The 15,126-nt window shown below is 42.2% G+C and overlaps 1 long non-coding RNA gene across 1 annotated transcript; it reads left to right on the forward strand.

Moving 5' to 3' along the window:
- The first annotated feature begins 722 nt into the window (after positions 1-722).
- LOC308593989 lies at positions 723-7,372 on the forward strand. Its single transcript, XR_014011193.1, has 2 exons — positions 723-809; positions 7,067-7,372. It is a non-coding gene; the product is annotated as an uncharacterized lncRNA (long non-coding RNA).
- The last annotated feature ends 7,754 nt before the right edge of the window (positions 7,373-15,126 follow it).

Consider the following 15,126-nt stretch of genomic DNA (forward strand, 5'->3'; position numbering starts at 1 on the left):
TCATTCCGTACCTAAGGGAATGAGAAACCCTGAAATGAAAAATAGATATTTTTTAAAGGGGCAGAAATAACACAAGATATATAGCTGCCCCTGCCAATATTTAATCTTTCATTGTAACTCCAATTCAGTATATTGTATCTCTTGTTATATCTACTGATATGCTACTGATAGACTACTTAAAACATTAGTATAACTACTTCTGACATGGAACAGTAATTAATTTAGTTATATGCCAGAAGATAATTAGTTCATTGTGGAAAAATACTTCTATAGCTTGCAAATTGAAACTGCTGTCTGGCACAGTTGGTTTGCTGTGAGCTCAAGCTTAAAGCCACAAAGTTCTGAGGGTGGTTGCACACATACCAGAAAGAAGCTAAAGCATGGCAAAGAATTGCTACTTTTCCAAATGTGCACGGACTCTCCATATTTGGAGAGGATAGTTGGCTGCTGTTGGCAAAGCTGGCTGTTGTTTTGTGTTAAAGAAGAATATGGCTTTCAGGTGGCACCAAGCTCTTCTTCAGGGTTTGGTCATGAGAGCAAAATAAAAATAAAAATAAACATGGAATTTCTGGACAGTCAGGAGGTTGGTTAGCTCCCTAGGGAAGTCTAATATCCACTGCAGCTGGTACAGAGATAGCTGGCTTGAATGCAAACATGGCGTTGTGATGTCATGCGTGATGTCACAAACAGATAAGCTCAAAGTCTGGGCAACAAGGAAGTCAGTTAACAGTCAGACTCAGTCTGGACACAGGCTGGATGTTCAGAAGAGGGGAGGATCTACACTCATGGTTTTTAACGTCAAGGAAGATGTAAGGAATGGTTTTCATATTTGGATGAATTACGTCCTACTTTCAATGTTCATAATGCGTTATTAAAATGTGACACCAGAGAGCGCTGCAGAGCAACCAGGAACCAGCATTAGGGAAACAGCATTTTGACGGGGGGAAAACAAAGGTAAGAAACGCTTTAATTTACAAGTATGCTCTGTGACGTTTTAGAACGGCATATCTAATATCGTTCTAATAACAACAAACAGGGTCAGTGTAGACCCAGCCCAGGTGATGATAAACAAGTTTACTTGCAGGTAGGGTTGCTAACTCATGAGCAGCCAACATTTAAGTCCTTTCTGGACATGTTGCCATGAAAAGAATTAACAGTTTATGTGACGGTTTCAGCTAATTGGCAGAAGCATTTCCCTGATTCTGAATTTAATATCCCCTCCCTTGATGGACTTAATCTACTTTTTGTATAGCATCATGTTGGAGAGCCTTCTAAACCTTGACTCCAGAAATCTTCATTTTGCCTGTAATTGAAGTTTGGATTTGCTTACCTCAATTCATATTGATGAATGAAGGATTCTTTTCAGTTATTCATAGCAGTATGTGATATCTAGTACATGCAGTCAAATGCTCTACCACTGAGTTATACTCCAAATGCAAAATGCCTTTCTCTTCTGTCTAAACCGAGTATTTTTAGTGAGTTCATAAGATGTCCTACACCACCTTGTGCTTTTATATGGTTGATTTAACTATTTTTTCTCTGATGTGGGCCTCTGCCCATCCTGAATTATAGGTCTTGCTGCTTCTAACAGAATACCTGCAAACGTAAAATTATTAATTCTGATTAGTACTCTTTGTCATCTTTTTTCCCTTTTGCATGTTTAAAGTTTGTCTAATTTGTATTTTACTTTTACAGAAAGGGAATTTAACTAGTTCAGCCATTTGTTGTGGGAGGGTGTGGAGTGAACTGGTCTGTAAACAGGTTGGGGGGTGCTGAAGTTCAACAAATGCTTAGTTTGTGGGCGTGTCATCCCCCCCCCATTGTACCAGGTGGCAGAGTGGTTTGTTCAATCTAAAAAAGAGGATGTTCCTTCCCATGTTTGCTATGGTGTGGATCTCATCCAGGGCCAGATTTAGGTTTGATGCATAGCTGTCGAGTGTCCCTTATTTGGTGGGACAGTCCCTTATCCCAGCGCCATGTCCCGCTGCTGTCCCTTATTGATGAGGCTTCATTTGACTGCTGGCTGGGCTTTCTGCCTTTGGCTCAGAGGGGCTCAGAAGTTGAAGTGTGCCCAGAAAATCCCTTATTTTGGCTGCTTATCCCTTATTTTCGAGGCTGCTGGTCCCTTATTTTCAAATCTGTAAGTTGACAGCTATGGTTTGATGAGGCCCTAAGCTACTGAAGGTAATGGGGCCCTTTATATGTCCAGCTGTCCTTTGCCAACAACAAATTGTCACTGTTTTTTGTGTTGAATATATGCTATATGGTAATTTATGGACCTAATAGGTATCTAAAGCCATTTGCACATAACAAAATATGTATTTTATCAAAGTAATTGTTGAATTGAAATACAATTAAGAAGCAGTATATTAATAGTGAAATACATTTAAGAAGAAGTATATTTTTGGAAGCCCCCAAGAGAGTGGAGCCCTAAGCTATAGCTTGTTTAGCGTATATGTAAATCCGGCACTGATCATCTCCCAAAAGCTTTTCTTCCAGAACCATTTAGTACAGCGACTGTTGTAGCTGTGGAACATCACATGGTTTCAGAAAACAGTCCATCCCATAATTCGGTCTAGGTAGGGGTGGTCTATGACTTGTAACAACAAGGTTGTTGACTGACTTCTGAACCCTATGTACGATGACATGGTATTGAAGCGACACAACAAGAAGCAATGGTGGACTATGCCTGTTGATGATTTACTGCATTGTATGAGATTATACAAGGGACGCGGGTGGCGCTGTGGGTTAAACCAGAGAGCCTAGGACTTGCTGATTAGAAGGTCGGCAGTTTGAATCCCCATGACGGGGTGAGCTTCCGTTGCTCGGTCACTGCTCCTGCTAACCTAGCAGTTTGAAAGCACGCCAAAGTGTGTACCGCTCCAGCGGGAAGGTAAACGGCGTTTCCGTGCGCTGCTCTGGTTCACCAGAAGCGGCTTAATCATGCTGGCAACATGACCCGGAAGCTGTACGCCCGCTCCCTCAGCCAGTAAAGCAAGATGAGCGCCACAACCCCAGAGTCGGTCACAACTGGACCTAATGGTCAGGGGTCCCTTTACCTTTATGAGATTATACATTTCAGAACCAATTTAAGAAAGAAACTAAAAAACAACAACAACAAGGCTCAGTTTCACACATTTTACAAAAACTTGCCTTGGCTGTGGTGAATGCCAGACACAAGATCTGAAACCAGTCAGAATTGTTTTGTTTTGTTAATGCTTGTCTGTCAAAAAGATAATACAAAGTGGATATAATTTAAATAAAAGTGGAGTCTTTGAGAGTCTTGGCCAAGACGGCCAATAACTACCTTCATTAATTTTTCCTTGGGTTAGGTATTCAACTTTTTTCTTTTGCCCACAACCCCATACCAAGTCGCAGATTCAGCCAAAAGGTTTTCAGATTTGTAAAGTTCCAGAATGGATTTGGCATGGGCATGAAAATATTATTTTTCTTCTGTGTGGGACTGAGATGGATATGGGTCCAGCAAACTGCAAGCAAGTTGGGTTTCATCACTGAAAGAAGTCCTCAGTGAGGAAATAAGCAAGTCCAGCTAGGCTGTAGATGGTTTGGTGGTAGAACTCTTCTGTGGATTGGCTGGGATGATTGGCATGACTCTTCTGTTGTACAGTTTGTCTAGGTGCATTAAGTTCTACATCCACTTCATCTGCTACTTTCTTGCACTTCTCTGCTATTGTGCTGAAGGTCTCTTGACAAGCTTCCCTGTGTTGTATTACACCCAGCAAGTACTGCATATGTGATTTCATTTCCATTACATCTAACTTTTCACAGCTTGGGTGACTGACTATGGCTCTGAAGAATATTTGCTTATAATCACAAGGCAATCAAACAAGTTGATCTCCATGAACACACAACAACTAGTATGAAAGTTTTCTTCAGTTGTGAGACAATGCTTGTGTGATTTGCTGCAAACACACAGACGCTCTTGTATTTCTAAGTCCACCATTTTTCACACAGCATTGGTCTGTTGGTATTAGATGTCATTTTTGGATAAACTAATGTATTTTCTTATGATGACCTTAATTGTGTCAACTGTATTACACATATCACTTGCGCTGTTCAGATAATTAACAGAGAGATTAAGTTTATGGGATGAGCAGTAGGGGGCAAACATTGCCCGAGGATAGAATGCTTAGATTTGTGCTTGAACCTTCTTTTCCTGTCCTGCTTCTAAACTCATTGTATTGTTGTCCAAGTAACTTATTGAGACCTGGTCAAAAATTAGAACAAACAGGTATGATTGTTTTGGATATGACTATTGCAGTTTGGTCTGAGACTGAAATCAACCCAAGAATTCCTCATGTACATATGCATTCTCATCATTTTATTTCACAAATCTTTCACCTAGAGATAGTTGTTCTATACCAGGAATAGCTGCTGTTTCATCTGCTAAAACTGAGAATTTCATGAGACATTAGCCTCCATAACTATTTATTCACTCGAACGTTTCCCACACAATTTCATTAACACAGTCTATGTTTGGGCAGATGTGTACTTAGCAATATCACCCCCTAGTTTCAATAATAATAATAATAATAATAATAATAATAATAATAATAATAATAATAATAATAATAATAATAGCATCCCCTGCCTCAGCATGAAACTGTAAAAGGTCTATCGTGCTAACTGTAGTATTGGTCTTAGGATGGACCAAGACCATGCACATTGCTTGATATTACAGTGTAGAATCATAGAATCATAGAGTTGGAAGAGACCACAAGGGCCATCGAGTCCAACCCCCTGCCAAGCAGGAAACACCATCAGAGCACTCCTGACATATGGTTGTCAAGCCTCTGCTTAAAGACCTCCTAAGAAGGAGACTCCACCACACTCCTTGGCAGCAAATTCCACTGTCGAACAGTTCTTACTGTCAGGAAGTTCTTCCTAATGTTTAGGTGGAATCTTCTTTCTTGTAGTTTGGATCCATTGCTCCGTGTCCGCTTCTCTGGAGCAGCAGAAAACAACCTTTCTCCCTCCTCTATGTGACATCCTTTTATATATTTGAACATGGCTATCATATCACCCCTTTTGTTTAGTTGCCTGTATAGCTTGGAAGCAAAGATTGTTTAAATTATTCCTCTGAACATGACACTGTTTCCCTCCACCTCCCAAATAAATAAACAGACTCAAACCCACAGGAGATGAATTGGTGACCTAAGGGAATAGCAGCTGAGGAATATCTAGCCAGGGCATCACCATCCAACTCCGGCCAAAGGAGCGAATTCTAGGGGACTCGCCAAGAAAGCCTCATTGCACCTATAGGCCTGATCATGTCAGGCGGTACTCTTTAGCCTCTACAAAAGGTTCTGACTCTGAAGCAGTGGTGGAGGAGAACACCACCCATTGTCTGCCATGAGCAGCAGTGGCAGGCACCATGATGGAGGTGAGAGAGCCATGGCAAATCTTTTGCCCACAAAACCCAATTGCAGACCCTGCCATTTTGCCACTGCCCAAGGCTATCTTAAGACACCATTCACTGTGCCTGAGTAAAGATTAAATACGTCTTAATTGATGCATTAGGGAGGGAGTGTGTTTGCGTGTGTGCGCATGTGCGTCATTTGATCTACTTTTGTGCATTATTAGAGTTTTTGATTTTCAAATAAGAAAGTGGAACTAAAGTAGAACAAAAAGAGTAACACTTCTGCAGCAACTACTATTCCTGTTTACTCCCATCCTCTTATTAAAGAGAACATAACCCTACAACAGACTTATGATTTTTCTTTCTTTCTTTGAAGCACAATTAGTTTTCATTTCCATCCATTGATGCTGTCAGGCAAAGCTGTTGCCGGGTGCATCACGACAGAGGGGAGTTCAATTAATACATCGTTTCTGAAACTTATCTGACAATGAACACTCTCCCCCCGTCTCTCTCTCTCTCACACACGCATGGAATAAACTGTGTATTCAGTTTGCCTGTGCAGTCATATCTAAGTCTCCCTTGGCTGCTAGCCAAGACCTCTAAAAACCCATTAAGGCTATTAGAGAAATTATTTCCTTTCCATTTTGAGCTGGGTAAATTTCACAGTTATCGCAAGCAAGAGGAAATGAATTGGGAGGATATCTGTCTAGGGATGGCTTGCCCTGTAGTAGGAATTAAGCCAAGGAAATGTAAAGCCCCATTTATTTCCCTTTGTGCCATTTGCACAGGAGAGCCGGTGGGTGGCAGTGTAATCTAAGCCTTGTGCACCAAAGGTCTCTAGGGAGGAAATCTTACGCACTTCTGACTGGCAGCTGTGAGCAATGGAAGCTCTTCTCCTTGCAATTATAGACTTTACTGGAAATCAACTTTGCCTTGAAAAAAAGCAGTGTGTAAACCAATATTTTCCATGCACTGCAGCCTGCCGTAGAAGAGAGATTCCAAATGACGGCTTCGGGCGCAGCACTGTGACCTGGCAAATGCTAGAAAACACTTCAGATGAATCCCAGAGCCACTAACTTGTTTGATGTTATTCAACAAAGGGCTAATTTTCTCAGGGCAGAGAATACAATTTGGACAGAATCTTCTATTTAGTTTTTGACTGATTTGTAGCTTTGCATCCATGATTAGTCCAAAGGGGAGGTGAGGGGACTAGTAGCCAGCCTGAGAAGTATTGACCAGGCCAAGGCTTGCCTAAACAACACATGGCTGAACATAACTGACCTGCCATGTGGTGGTAGTAACAACAACAACAACAACAACAACAACACTAAACAATAAATAAAATAAAAATTTGCACCCCATCCACCTAACTGGGTTGCCCAAGCCGCTCTGGGCAGCTTCCAACATATACAAAAACATAATAAAACAGCATGGTTTAATGTTTTATTATGATATGTCTTCTTGCCCCTGTTTCTAAAGTTCCACATAGGTAAGAAAAACAGGGTAATTGTTCAGGCTTTGATTGTCAGTGCTATGCATTTGGCATGAGTTGTGAAGCTTGGTTTAAAATGCCTTTTTAGTCAGGTCTGTGGACCTACAGAATAGAGTTACATATACACTTGCTGTGCAGCTGCTGTTACTCAAAACACAACTGTGTGCTAAGCAAAGTTTCTCCCCATTAAATAGGAGTGGCTACAACTATATGAAGATGATGTAAGTTTCCAGCAGACATTTAAAGGTTAAATCAGAAGGCACTTGATGAATCTCTATTGGCAGAGCATTCCACAGAACAGGGCTCACTTTCTTGCTGCTGTCAGATGAGCCTTGCCAACTTGGGGAATGACCAGCCACACTTCTGCGGATGATCTGAGTGAAGGAGCTGAGATATAAGGAGCTTGAAAACATTTCTGTTTACCCAGGCATTTGATGGTAGAAGAATCCTGTTCCTGGCAATCCTGAGAGCCTTAGATAAAATCATGTTTTAAACAGAAACTGTTTTAAGAATGCTGAACTGTTTTAGAATGCTTAAAAAACAATCCGAATGTGTTTGCTTCCCTGAGATGCTTCAGGAGGAAAGGCAGAATAGAAATTTAATAAATAACATATGTATCCTAAACCAATGAAGTTTGGGGCTTTGGCCCAACACCAGTTCAGGCTTTATAGCAGGAGTAAAGGTAAAGGTAAAGGGACCCCTGACCATTAGGTCCAGTCGTGGCCGACTCTGGGGTTGCGGCACTCATCTCGCTTTATTGGCCGAGGGAGCCGGCGTTCAGCTTCCGGGTCATGTGGCCAGCATGACTAAGCCGCTTCTGGTGAACCAGAGCAGCGCACGGAAACACCGTTTACCTTCCCGCTGGAGCAGTACCTATTTATCTACTTGCACTTTGATGTGCTTTTGACCTGCTAGGTTGGCAGGAGCAGGGACCGAGCGACGGGAGCTCACCCCATCGCAGGGATTCAAACCTCCGACCTTCTGATCGGCAAGTCCTAGGCTCTGTGCTTTAACCCACAGCGCCACCCGTGTCCCTATAGCAGGAGTAGTCAACCTTTTTATACCTACCGCCCACTAATGCATCTTCCTTGATGGTAAAATTTCCTTACCGCCCACCAGTGCTCGATGGAAGGAGGATTCAGCTTGTGCCGTAGAACCCCCTACCGCCCACCTAGAACCCTGAAACACCCACTCGTGGGCAGTAGGGACCAGGTTGACAACCCCTGCTTTATAGTCTCACTTCAAGCGTGAGAGGTTTCTGAGTGATGGGACATGAACTCCTATGGACTGCAGTAACAGTTCCCACGCAGCCCTCTAGTCTGGGCTGATGTTGTGCTGAGTACCCAGGCAGGCAGAGATGAGCCAGGTCTGGCCCGTCCATTTACTCCACCCAGGTCTCAGTATTTTGCACCAGGTCGGCTCACTTATCTACAATTAAATCGTGCATAGGCATGGTTTTATTACCGACCAGCTTGGCATTCAGCTGCAGAACCACCAAACTGTTGGCAGCAATGGTAGAGCATTCATTGGTAACAGGGATAGGAGGGAACTTCATTGGAGATATTAGGCTCAAGTGGCACTGTAGGTTAAACCACAGAGCCTAGGACTTGCCAATCAGAAGGTCAGCGGTTCAAATCCCCACGACAGGGTGAGCTCCCGTTGCTTGGTCCCTGCTCCTGCCAACCTAGCAGTTCGAAAGCATGAAGTGCAAGTAGATAAATAGGTACCGCTCTGGCGGGAAGGTAAACAGCGTTTCCGTGCGCTGCTCTGGTTCGCCGGAAGCGGCTTAGTCATGCTGGCCACATGACCCGGAAGGTGTACGCTGGCTCCCTCGGCCAATAAAGCGGGATGAGCGCCACAACCCCAGAGTCGTTCGCGACTGGACCTAATAGTCAGGAGTCCCTTTACCTTTACCTATCATCAACCTTCCAACATGCCTCCTTTTAATCACTGAGATTGAACCCCCTCCTCCAATACCCTTTTGCTGAGACATACCCTGTGTATAGAACACTCTTTTAGAAAAACCCAGTGCATGATTTATCATGCCACCAGGCCATGTAGACATTAATTCACAATAGTCAAGAGCACATACAGTCCACCATAAACATGCCAACCCTCCAGCTGAGGAAACAAAACAAAACAGTATATTCTACAGGCATCCCATCCCATCTTTCTCCTGGGGCATAAACAGTAGATTTTCTACACCCAGGAGTTATAAACCCTCTAGGACCTCTCAATTTCTCATACTGGGTACTCCAAAAGCACAAACCTACGTATGTCTCCCTCTCACCCTTGTGACAACCCCATGGTCTTGCCAGATGGCAGCCCATCACGTTGGACGAGCCTTGAAAATGAAAAGTGATAACAGCTGCACAGTCTTCAGGCACCATTGCTCTCAGCTGCTAGGCTTGTCTGCCTGGTGGCAAGAGGCTTGCTTGGTGGTAATTTGCAATTGGAGGCAGGTGCACGGCTAGCAGGAGGTATGGAGGGCAGATGTTCAGAGGTGTTTTCGGTTCTCCTGCTTCCCACTCACCAGGCCGCCACAAGCAGCAACCTCTTGGTGTCCTGGACACACCGAGTTGGACGAGCCTCTGCTTTATAACTTCTCCAATGTGTCACTTTAGGTGTTCACACAAAAAAAGTTTCTCCTCATTGAACCTGCATGTTTTGGCATGAAAATCAAAGCTCGTGGAAATTTGGCTCATCTCTAGCTATACTGTAGCAGCATTCAATCAACCAGAAAATCACTCCCCCATTATTCCATCCCAGAAAACTATTTATTTTCATATACACCTCCATGCTAGCCCCTTCCTTTCTCTCCATTGACTGCACCCGTCCCCCATGAACTAGACTGTAAGCTTTTTGAGGCAGGAAGCTGTCACCCCCCCCCGCTTCCATGTAAAGTCAGATACTTCGTAAAACCTGCTAGCATAGTAGGCCAAATGTCCTACTATGTTTGAAGTCCTCTGTTTGAAGGCACCCTCGCTTTGAAGGCTTGTCCAGTCCAGATCTGGTTTAAAGACAGATAACAATAAGAAAGCAGAGCCAGGCCTTGAACTAGCTTTTTAGTAGTTAGCACTGCAAGAGCAGACTGAACAGGCACACACCGTATTTTTCCATGTATAACACAACCTCATGTATAAGACGACCCCTATTTTTGGGAGCCCTCAACAGTTGTTGAGCTTCTTTTGTAAGTTCACTGAGCTGTTGAGCAGCTTTTCGACTATCCTCCACTCTGGCTGACGGAACCGGTGCTGTAATACACTGCATACTGGCACTCACCAAATACTCTTCCTAAGCCGGGAAGAGCGGGTATGCAGCCTCCTCTCCGACATTTCCCTGCTCCCGCTGCAGCACCAGCCCTCGCTTACTTAGCCTATTAACCTGTGTATAAGATGACCCTCAATTTACCACCAAAAGATAAATGAGAAAAAAGGTCACCTTATACATGGAAAAATACGGTAGGTCACCTGCTCACCATCTTCCCAATTGCCACTATGATGAAATGCATTGCATTAAAAAAAACTAAATTATTTCTAAGCATGCATTTATATATTTAAAGTAGCATGGACAAATATTATGCAATTATTTCTCTTGTTCTATCCTCTTTTCCATGATGCAATATCTCATTTTTCTTTTCATTTTGGTAATGTGGCAACCATAACTCGTATTACCACCGCCAGTAATAGTCATGTGGCACACAACAGATTGTTGATAATAATCACAAGTCTCTTATGTATCACATTAAGTGCTTCCTCACCCACAATAATACAACAACCAGACTTAACATGGACACTGGTACCAGAGCCTGCAATAAACCCAGATGCCAACTTTGCTGCCACATACACCCAGACAACACCATCACTGGACCCAACAACATCAAACATACCATCTCAGGCCTATTTAATTGCTCATCTTCTAACATTGTGTATGCCATCAAATGCCAACAGTGCCCTTCAGCTTTCTATATTGGATAAACAGGCCAGACCCTACGCCAAAGGATAAATGGACATAAATCTGACGTCAGGAATCACAAGACAGAGAACCAGTAGGAGAACACTTCAATCTCCCAGGACATTCAATACAAGATCTCAAAGCAGCTGTCTTATTACAAAGGAATTTCAGAAATAGACTTGAAAGAGAAGTTGCTGGATTACAACTTATTACTAAACTGAAAACTAGGAAGAGACCTGGTGTGAATAGAGATATTGGATTCTTGTCTCATTACACATGCTAAAGCTATTTTTGGTCATCTGTATACTATCCCTTGCTTTTTCCTGTAGGACTAATTGTAGTCATTAACAGTCGTCAACAGATTTACCATACCCACTAAGTCAATCACCCATCTCCTACCACCCTTCTGAGAAATACTCCACCCTACCCTCCCACTATATAGAAGGGGCTGGTGACTTCTGTTTCAGTGTATCTGAAGAAGTGTGCATGCACACGAAAGCTTATACCCAAAACTACTTAGTTGGTCTCTAAGGTGCTACTGGACAATTTTTTTATACCTAGCATTAGTTACAGTTGGGTATGAGGATGAGAGGGCTTCATCAAACACTTCAAAGGAAATATGGTTTCAAAGAAGGGAAAGAGGCAGCCCCATGCAGAGATTCTGGGAGGCAGTTCCAAGCACAAGGGACAAGAAAGAAGAAAGAGTAGAGCTGTTGGAGGAAGCAAGCAATGATCTTTGGATGGCCAAAGACAGTGGTGCTGGAGGAACTGAAACAGCAAAAATTATGGGCAGGATCTGGACCAGTGAAGGCCATGGGCAGCAATGTATCAGGATTTAAGAGCAGCAACATAAATGAAGGAATGGGTTTCCCAAACCCCAAACTGACTGTGCAGGCAGTTTGAAACTGCACCAAAATCCCTATTTTTCCTTAGCTAAAATCCATTAACTGGAGCTCTGAGTCAATGTATAAACAAAAACACAGCTGTGCTCAAAGCTCTCTCCTTTATCAGTTTGTGACGGCAAGTATGGCCTTCACTGTACCAGTAGAACAGAGAAGACACGTCTGTGCCTTATCTTATGTCCTGACCACAAAGACCACAGACCCAGTCTGGGAAAAGCACCAGAATGTGTTCTCGGAGATGGTGACCTCTTGCTCCAAGATAAGAGTAGGAACAGGAAGATCCTTTTATGGTCAGAAGCATAGGAAGGAATACCCTTTTATGGTTAAGAATGCCGGAGCAGGAACATTTGTGATGTCAACCTGCGTACATAGGCTGACGTGGTTGGATTCCTGGGGAAGGAGGGAGAGGGTGCCTGGAGGATATATATACTGCATGAAACTTCTCATTTCTTTGGACTTGCTGTGGACTAATCACGCAAGTGCCTTCTGCTATCTGGAGAGCAGAATAAACTCTTTCTTTGAACCAACCTCGGTGTCATTTGACTTCCTTCCTCCTGTCCGGGAGGAACGCAGACCCAATCGGTGAACTCCAATAAGGCTACATAAGTATGAGCATGGGGGACTTTAAAGGATGAGGAGCCTGTGCTGGATCTGGGCAAAGCCAGTATGAGGGTGTCATGTGACCAGAGCAAAGAGAACAGTGAATGAATTACTAGGTGGAGCGAAGGGAACCAAGATATGACAAGAGCAAGGCAAGAGATGACCAAGGTAGGAACCAGAAGTTTTGACAAAGGGCCAATGAGGAAGTTCTGTGGTTTTGTAATGCTGCAAAGAAAGAAGAGATAGCAATTGATCAAATACATCTCTCCAGAGACCATTTTATGTACAGTTCTATTCCTGATGATTGGGTGCAGTTTACATATTACTGTTTATAATGGCGTCTTGTCCTATCCACACAGAAGAGATATTAAAACAAAACAATACCATGCATTGCTTCCAGGAGTCTCTCCCCCTTGAAAGAAATTGTATGCGCCCATCCTGTATGCGTAATGCTAGGTATGTGGTAACTAAAAAAAATACACATGTTCTTTCTCTGTTCATTCCTGCCTTCACTTTCCTCCTTTTTCTCTGTTGTCTCTTCCATGTCAACTTGTAGACTATTTCTTGTACTCTGTGTGACTAATAATAATAGCAATATTATTGTTTTAAGACAGTATTAATTATAAAACCATACAGACAACAACGAAGGAAAATCCATTTCTGAAAAATGAATGCAACCAGCGAAGACAAATATCCATTCCTAATAAATTCTTACTTATTTTTGTTTGAAGTTTTTTTCCCCCCTGGTTTCCCTAGCCAAGCAGTATTTTTCAGTTCCATTGATTTAAGCAGTGGCTATTGGCAGTTACAAATGAATGACGACAGGAAATGATTGAAACTCCTTATTTGCCATAAGGATTCCCACACTCACTTTCATTTTAATGTAATATGACCAGAAATTACTAGTTCTCTAGCTACATTTCAAAGATGAATGGACAACGTTCTCTCTCTCTCTCTCTCTCTCTCTCTCTCTCTCTCTCTCTCTCACACACACACACACACACACACACACACACACACTGGCAAGAAACTTGACTGTCTCCTGCATGACGACGGGCTAGTACTAATATAGTATAGGGAGAAAAGTTGCGATAAATGTGAGAGACATCAGAGTGGCCCATTAAACTCCAGATAACAACTTCATAAAAAGGAATAAACACACACACACCACTGATAACATTTCTTATGTTTTAGAATACTAGGAAACATTGTTAGCAGTCTTTCTGTAGTGGATGATTCTCTCTTCTACTTATGACACATTTTTTTAATGTGTGATGAATGGATCCAGCCTGTGTTTATGATCATTATCAGCAGAATTATTGCTCAGAAACGTTCTAGTGATGATGTTCATAATTACCCAATACAAGATTTGTCCAACTTGTATTGCTTGGCTATGCTACTAACTACGCATAATTTCTCCCATAATTTGTTTTTATTTCTGGGAACGTGAAACACAGTTCTGCCACATATGTGGTCAGGATAACCAGGATGCTTTGTAAACACTTGGACAAAAGTTATTTAATGTTGGCCTCTACATATTTATAATTTTTAACATTTACTGCAACATTATTTCATCTTACTCTCCATGAAATGGGAAGGATAGACCTCTCCTTGATTTTTGTGAAACTACCTGAACTACAAAGCCAGCACAGATGTTCTTTAATGTTAACCCCTTTGAATGCCAAGAACTAAATAACCAGACTTCTTATCTGTTTCAGTTAATTTTCAGTTAATTTTCTTGATCATTTCTTGCAAATGTGGTTGTTCTCCCTCCTGTTCTTAAAACCTCTCTTCCTCCAAGAGTATTTGGGTTGTGGGTTTTCTGTTTTTTGTTTGGAATGGAGAAATGAACTCCAAATCAGCTGATAGCCATCAGTTATGCTGGGTAAGAATGGATTTGCAATTCACATCAACTTTTGCATGTGCCTGTTGTTTTTGCATTTAAAAACAAGAATCATGTGAAAATTTGCTTTTAAATAAGTTTATATATACAGTGGGACCTTGGTTTTCGAGCGTCTCGGAAGCCATATGTTTCGGTTTTCAAACACCGAAAACCTGGAAGTGAATGCTTCCACTTTTGAACGCTTCTGAGGCACGTTTCTCAATTTTCTCAATTGAATCTTCCAACCGCCCATTGCGCTTCGGTTGTCGAATGTTTCGGAAGTAAACGGTCTTCTGGAACGGATTACGTTTGACAACCGACGTACCACTGTATATGTACTTGAAATGTATTTTTCTTCAAATTACACACGGATAAACCCACTTTCTCTCAAAAAGTGCATTTCAAAATACAGCAATATTTTTATATGGCTTTTAAACTTAAAACTACAATGCAATGTTCACAGCAGTGCAAAATCCCATGAATATCTATATTCTGATCCACGCCTTAGTCCAGGAGGTAGAAATCAAGTCAGTGTGGTGCTTTGAAGCCACTAGCTTCCCCCCACCTGGCAGAAAACAGGTGGGTGGGACTACCTGCCTCTCAATCACCTAATGATGTCCATTGAATGACATGTAGGTGGTACCACACACCTGTCAAAGGTGGTCCATGAGGTGGGGGAGATAAAGATCTGGTCTGCTAGCCAAAAAAGGGTTCTGCACCCCACTGTATTGCATGCAAAGTCTAAGATCAACCAAAAGATCTCTTTAATGAAATTATTATCTATTTCTGTTTGTTTATTTTAAAAAAATGGGGCAGGAAAACCATCTATTTTTTATCCAGCCCTATCAGAAATCCTTCCATCCATATATGTTTCCCTACAGGAATCCAGGTTTCTTTTCCTAAGACTGAAATATTT

Source organism: Podarcis bocagei (assembly GCF_964188305.1).
Source record: "Podarcis bocagei genome assembly, chromosome: 8".
NCBI lineage: Eukaryota > Metazoa > Chordata > Lepidosauria > Squamata > Lacertidae > Podarcis > Podarcis bocagei.